Raw genomic sequence first — 7,599 nt, 5'->3', positions numbered from 1 at the left:
GCGGGGTAAGTGTTCTTGTTTTCATTTCCTAAATACTTTTAAGCTGGGATTTGTACCCAATCCCCTCATACTATACAAGCGCTATTGGCTAACCTGACCCGTTTTCTTGTAATTGTTCGGGTTTCAAGTTAATTAGAAGTATTGTCTTTATTCCAAAGAGTCTTAAATCCTCTTTTTTCACTCACAAGGAACAGACTCGGGTGTTTTTTTTCACTTCAAGTGAAGAAAACTTATCCAATTTAAAATATTTGACGTACGAAGAATTTATCAGTTTGCATGTAATCTTTCTGACCATTGGAACCCCCGACTTTAGGTCGGGGGAAGGGACTAAGGAGTTTGTTGTTTTTTTTGCCCAAAAATTTGCTTGAATTTGTTTGATATACCCAATTTTGATATCACTCTATTACTGAAACTCATCCTTCTATCCAATTAAATGCTGAAATTTCCTTTGATTTTTTTTTTCATTTTTATAATTCTTCTATTCTCACTCATTGGAATAGTTGGGACAGGGAACTCAACTCTTGATATATATATATATATATATATATATATATATATATATATATATATATATATATATATATATATATATATATATATATATATATATATATATATATATATATATAGTGTTTTGACCCTTACACTAAACTAAAAAAAGGTTGTTTTTTTTCGACTGACGATAAGGAGCAACATGAAAACTTGCAACGAATAGAAATTATTCCGTATATTAGGTGTTTGTCCCCTCCTCAATCCTTCGCTCTTGACGCTAAGTTCTGTAGTACTTTTAAAAAGCTTCTTTTTCTAATTAAACTACCCTTGTGTATTAGTTGTCGTTCTTGAAGAATCAGGACAAAAATTCAAACATTTTTGAGTCGCTGTCAAACAGTTTGTGGTAACGGACTGAAAGTAAGGAACGACCCGGCCCAATAGTAACCGAAACTCTAAAAAACGGAACTTTGATACCAATAGATGCACCAAAAGATTTGGGTTTTTATGCTGATTTTGAATATATAATTTTCATCAAGTTTAATCCCACCAATCAAAAGTTACGAGTCTGACAAAATTTGTTTTATTTTCGAAAAAAGAGGGAAACACCCGCTAAAAGTCATAGAATCTTAATGAAAATCACACCATCAGATTCTGTAAATTCGAGAACCCTGTTGAAGAAGTTTCAAAGATTCCATCTACATGAATGCGGAATTTTGTATTATTTGCCAGAAGAAAGATCACGGATGCGTGTTTTTTTTTGTTTTTTTTTTTACGTTTTCCCCACGGGTGATCGTATCGACCCAGTGGTCCTATAATTTTCCGAGATGGCTCATTCAAACGGAAATTAAAAGTTCTAGTGCCGTTTTTAAGCCAAAAATAATATCAAGAAGGACATGACTAGGCTTAAAAGTTGCCTCGGTTTAATAACCATTGTCACTAAAATGATAATTTCAAAATAATTAATTCAGACTAGCCGATGCTAATTACATAAATTTAGCAATCATAATGATAGAATTAGTAGAACTATAAATATACCTAACATAACTTTCCTCATAAAATCCCAAAGGAATTCGGCAAAACTCATCTCCGCCTGTTTAACAAAGACATCGCCTCCTAATTTTAGGAGGTCGAGCCTGCCCACTGATGAATTAAAGGGCCGTGGTATACTGACCATGCGAAGGTTGCATAATCATTGGCCTTTTGATTTGAGGCTGGAATGAATGGTTTGACGAGAGATGGTCTGTCTCTTCGATTAAAATGAAGTTAATCTTTAAGTGAAAAAGCTTAAATTTACTTGGAGGGCGATAAGATAAGACCCCATAGATCTTTACATTTAATTTTTTTGTCTTACGGTAGGTAATTAGACAAAGTAAAAGAATGTTTGGTTGGGGTGACGGTGAGAACAGAACAAACACTTACAACATAAATACATCAATAAATGACCACTAATCCTTAGATGAATAAAGACCAAGTTACCTTAGGGATAACAGCGTAATTCTTTTTGAGAGTTCAAATCGACAAAAGAGTTTGCGACCTCGATGTTGGTTCAGGGACCCTACTCGGTGCAGCAGCCTAGCAAGGTAGTCTGTTCGACTATTAAACCCCTACGTGATCTGAGTTCAGACCGGCGTAAGCCAGGTTAGTTTCTACCCCCAAGGTAAACCCACTCATGATAGTACGAAAGGACCTCTTGAGATTTTATGTCAACTTGGCAGATAAATGCGTTAGATTTAGGATCTATTTATAAGGAGACCTTAGTTGATAGCACTAGCTTAAATGATCTATTTTATTTTTTTATAAATAGTTATGGTTTTAGTTTCAGTTGCTTTTTTAACACTATTAGAACGAAAGATTTTGGGCTATATTCAATTACGTAAGGGTCCAAATAAAGTCGGCTTTCTGGGGATCCTACAGCCTTTTTCTGACGGGATCAAACTATTTTGTAAGGAAGTCTCACTTCCTCTTATTTCTAATTTTATACCGTATCTCGTTGCTCCTGTGTTCAGCTTATTTCTTTCCTTTTTTTTATGAACTCTAGTCCCATTTATTTCTTACGGCGCAAAATTTAACCTATCATTTCTTTTGGTCATTTGCGCAATGAGAGTGAGAGTGTACAGAATTATGGTGGCAGGCTGGTCCTCTAACTCCAAGTATTCTTTGTTAGGAAGAATTCGTGCAGGGGCACAGACCATCTCCTATGAAGTATCTCTGATTATTATTATTCTTTCCCCTTTAATGTTATTTAAAAAGCTTGATCTAGAAGGGTATCTAGTTAAATCCTCTTACTTAGGTTGACCTCTATACTTATGTCTCCCTTTAGGACTGTGCTGATTTATTACAATTCTGGCAGAGACTAACCGTACCCCCTTCGATTTAGCTGAGGGGGAATCTGAGTTAGTGTCGGGCTTCAATACAGAATATATAGGAGTCGGCTTCGCTCTAATTATATTATCAGAATATGCTAGCATTCTTTTTATATCTTTATTATTTAGTGTAGTATTTGGGGATATAAGCTTTTTTATATTTTGTCTAGTGGTGTACTTCTATCTTTGGAGACGCGGTTCTTACCCTCGCTATCGTTATGAAAACCTAATATATTTATGCTAGAAAAGTCTTCTACCGGTATCTTTAATATTCCTCTGTTTTTATTGAAGCTTTTCTCAAGGGGGTTAAAAATAAAGACCCCTGGTTGCATAATCAACCTTATTCTGCTTTCAAAACAGATGCTTTAATCGGCCAAGGGGTCTAACTAGACGTTTTTGTCATTTAAATTAATAATAATTGGAGTAAATACAAAATATGAGAAGTAAGCACATGTAAGAATCTGTCCTAGAAAAATATAAGGGTCTTCTACAGGTCGTGCTCCAATCCATGTAAGAAGCAAGAAGACTGATACCCAGGATCAAAAGAAAGGTTGGGCGACAGAATAAAACTCAAGACCTCGAAACTTAGGCTTAAATGTAAAGGGAAGGGACACAAGAATAAGGATAGAAGAAACAAGGGCGATTACCCCTCCTAGTTTATTAGGAATAGATCGTAAAATAGCATATGCAAATAGAAAATATCATTCCGGTTGGTTATGGGCTGGGGTAACTAATGGATTAGCAGGAATGAAATTGCCCGGGTCTCCCAGAAGATAAGGTCTAGTTAAGGAGAGAGCTACAAGAAAAAAGATAAGGACTATAAATCCCACGGTATCCTTAATAGTAAAATAAGGGTGGAATGGTAACTTGTCTAAGTTGGCGTTAATTCCAAGAAGATTATTAGAACCTCTTTGATGAAGGAATAAAAGGTGAATCATTGTTAGACCGGCCACTAGAAAGGGGATTAAAAAATGAAAAGTGAAAAATCGCGTCAGAGTGGGATTATCAACAGCAAATCCCCCTCATAATCATTGCACCACATCATTACCAATATAAGGTAGGGCAGATACTAAGTTTGTAATTACAGTAGCTCCCCAAAAGGACATTTGACCTCACGGGAGAACATACCCTAAAAAAGCAGCGGCTATTACAAGAAATAAAAGAGCAATTCCAGTCATTCATGTCTCAAAATAATGAAAAGAACCATGATATATTCCTCGACCAATGTGAAAATAAATGCAAAAAAAGAAAAAAGAGGCACCATTGGCGTGAATAGTCCGGAGCAGTCAACCGTAGTTGACATCTCGGCAAATATGGGCTACTCTAGAGAAAGCTAAGTCTACTCTCGCTGTGTAATGTATCGCTAAAAAAAGCCCAGTAACAATTTGGATAACAAGGCACAGACCCAGGAGAGACCCAAAGTTTCATCAAAAATGTTGGCTGGCACAGGCAGATCCACCAAGGCAGAATTAATAATTTTAAGGGTAGGTTGCGTCTTACTTAGAGATAATATTTTATTTTCTAAGATCACGGAATCATTGACCGTAAAGGTTTTTTATTGCTGTTCAAAAAATCAATAACCAGCAGGAGTGATAAAAATAAATACACCACTATAAACGAGTAGGCTAATACAGTAAGTCTATTAACATTAAAATTGATGACCATGAAATCTGCAGGATAGAGGTATCCCGAAGAAGAGCTGATAAACATGAAATTCTTATTCAAAACTAAGAAAGAGAAGATAATTGTAGGGAGCACTCATATGAATGAGGTTAAATCAATAGCAAATTTCTCATTAGCTCTCAGTGAAGATACATAAATAAATATTACTAGAATCCCTCCTAAAAAGATTAAAAAAAGAATTAATGAAATTCACAGGGAAACATTTTTAAGTATAATACAAATCAATAAAGTTTGAACGAATAACAAGAGTGTAAAAGCAAGAGGATGATTTATTAGAAGTATGAATATAGAAATAACAACAATAGATCTTAGGATGTCAAAAGGTAGTTTAATAAAAATATTAACTTTGGAAGTTAAAGATGTTAATAACTCTTTTGAAGACCGAGAGATTCCTCTAAATTCGGTTTACAAGACCGACATTATTTTTTAATTACTCAGTCAATTATAATAATTTACTTATCACTTTTTTAGGATTATTAATCTTCTCTTCAAGAAATAAGCATCTTTTAGTAACTCTATTGAGATTAGAATTTCTCATTCTTTTATTGTTTGGATTATTAATATATTCAAATTATATGAGAATAATTAACGCATTCATCTTTCTTAGAATTACAGTTTGTGAAGGAGCTTTAGGATTATCAGTATTGGTATCTTTAGTACGTTTGTCAGGATCAGATCAAGTGCAGTTCTTAAATGAATAAGTGGTTCTTTACCTCAAGTTTAGCATATTTGATATTAATATATAAGTTAATATCAGAATTTCATTTAGAGTGAGGGATTACTTTATTAACATTAACTTCAGGAATTTTCTTTTTAATAGTTATTAGATTAAAGCCAAGTTGGCCATTAAGTTGTAGAATTATCCTTGTAAGCTTGTTTGTCCTCTTATGACTTACTTTTACTACGCAGTCATTCATTTTGTTCTACGTTTTCTTTGAGTGCTCTCTAATTCCCACAATTATTTTAATTCTCGGGTGAGGTTACCAGCCAGAGCGGCTACCTGCTTCCTATTATTTCTTATTTTATACCTTATTATCTTCTTTACCTTTACTCTTCATCATTATTGCTCACACGAGCGTTTATTCGTCATCCTTCTTGCAATTTTGGGAAAATTTCATAGACAAGACAATCTTCTTGTTAGCTATCCTTTCTTTCCTAGTGAAACTTCCAGTTTATTTTGCACACATTTGATTACCTAAGGCTCACGTAGAAGCTCCAGTTACTGGCTCTATAGTGTTAGCTGCTATTCTCCTAAAGCTAGGGGGTTACGGCCTCTACTTGGTACAAGGACTAAACATTTATAGAGAAACAACATTAATAGGGGTCTGCTTAGTAGGTGGGATCTTCAGCTGCTTGATTTGCTTACGTCAATCTGATGTCAAATCCTTAATTGCTTACTCTTCTGTAGCCCACATTTCATTTGTTATTTTAGGTATACTTATATCTTGTACTTACACCAACATAAGATCAATTTTAATAATGGTATCTCACGGGATTTGTTCCTCTGGATTATTCTATTTAAGTTATCTATTTTATGTGCGTATTTGAAGTCGTAGATTCTTTCTTACTCGCAGAACAATCTCTCTTTTTCCATATCTATGTTTTTGATGACTCGGTCTTAGTTTCTTCAATATAGGATTGCCCCCATCACTTAACTTTTTTTCCGAAATATATTTTTTTATCGGTGCATTCAGTTTAGACTGGATAGTAGTAGCTTTATCTGGAACCTTATGTTTTTTTTTTTCATCTTGTTATTGTATTTATTTATACTCTAGCACAAATCATGGGAAAGATTATATATTTTTAGTTGATTAGAATATAACTTAAAGGAATATCTAATCGGAAGAGCTCATCTGATTCCCCTACTGACTTTAATTCTCGTCTACTGTTGTAGTTTAAAGAGAATATTAGTTTGTGGAACTAAAGGAGAATCATCTCTGACAGTATTGTTATATTTCGTATTAGGTTATATTTTACTAATTACCGGAGTAATTAGTATCTGTTGCTCATTCCTATTGTTTTTATCAGACGAAATTTACTTATTAAAAATATCCTTCTTGCCCTTGGATTATCAAGTGTGCCTCGATTGGTTAGGACTATCTTTTATTTTCTTAGTTCTCTTAATCTCTTCTCAAGTGATAATTTATTCTTCTTATTAAATAAGAGACGAAATTTTTGCTAATCGTTTCATACACATAATATTAGGATTCATCTCATCTATGGTTCTGTTAATCATATCTTCGGATGGACTAAGACTAATATTAGGTTGAGACGGGTTAGGCATTACTTCATATTTATTAATCATATTTTACAAAAATTATACTTCTTCTTCTAGAGGAATAATTATTATTTTAAGAAATCGAGTAGGGGATGTATTAATTTTATGGTCACTAGGGCTGATATTTTACTCCAGGAGTTGAGACTACATATTCTTAAGATACTTCTCCCTATCAATTATGCTCCTCTTTATTTTATCTTCTTTTACCAAAAGAGCTCAACTACCTTTTTCTGCATGGCTGCCAGCAGTCATAGCAGCTCCTACCCCTGTCTCATCTTTAGTTCATTCGTCCACACAGTAACAGCCGGAATCTATCTGATAATTCGTTTGTCTCCTTCGTTTAAAGAGAGAGGGTGTTTTTTACTTGTTGTCTTAGGGGCCTTAACTTTCTTTTTTTCAGGTCTGGCTGCGTTCGGAGAAAACGATTCCAGCTAAGAGTAATAATATTTTCTCTAGGTTTAGGGCTTACGCTATTTTGTTACTTTCATCTTTTTGCCCATGCACTTTTTAAGACCCGTCTTTTTATATGCTCGGGGATCGTAATTCATTCACTAGGGGTGCAAGACATACGTCGAATAGGGGAAGTATCCAAGATACTCCCTTACACTAGTTATATTATCTTAGTGTGTTCTCTTAGATTAATAGGATTTCGATTTTTATCGGGTTTCTTTTCAAAAGACTTAATTATTGAATCTTCAGAGGGCCTATGTATATTAATTCCTAGTGTACTCATATTAGTCTCATGTCTTTTAACAAGAACTTATTCTTCCCGAATTGCAGTAA

At 34.2% G+C, this 7,599-nt stretch overlaps 1 pseudogene; it reads left to right on the top strand.

Moving 5' to 3' along the window:
- The first annotated feature begins 5,231 nt into the window (after positions 1–5,231).
- Positions 5,232–6,697, top strand: LOC136035856 (NADH-ubiquinone oxidoreductase chain 4-like; annotated as a pseudogene).
- Positions 6,698–7,599: the final 902 nt, after the last annotated feature.

Source organism: Artemia franciscana, chromosome 14 (assembly GCF_032884065.1).
Source record: "Artemia franciscana chromosome 14, ASM3288406v1, whole genome shotgun sequence".
Taxonomy (NCBI): Eukaryota; Metazoa; Arthropoda; class Branchiopoda; order Anostraca; family Artemiidae; genus Artemia; species Artemia franciscana.
The sequence above is the reverse complement of the archived record's forward strand: the minus strand, read 5'-3'. Positions and strand labels throughout refer to the sequence as shown.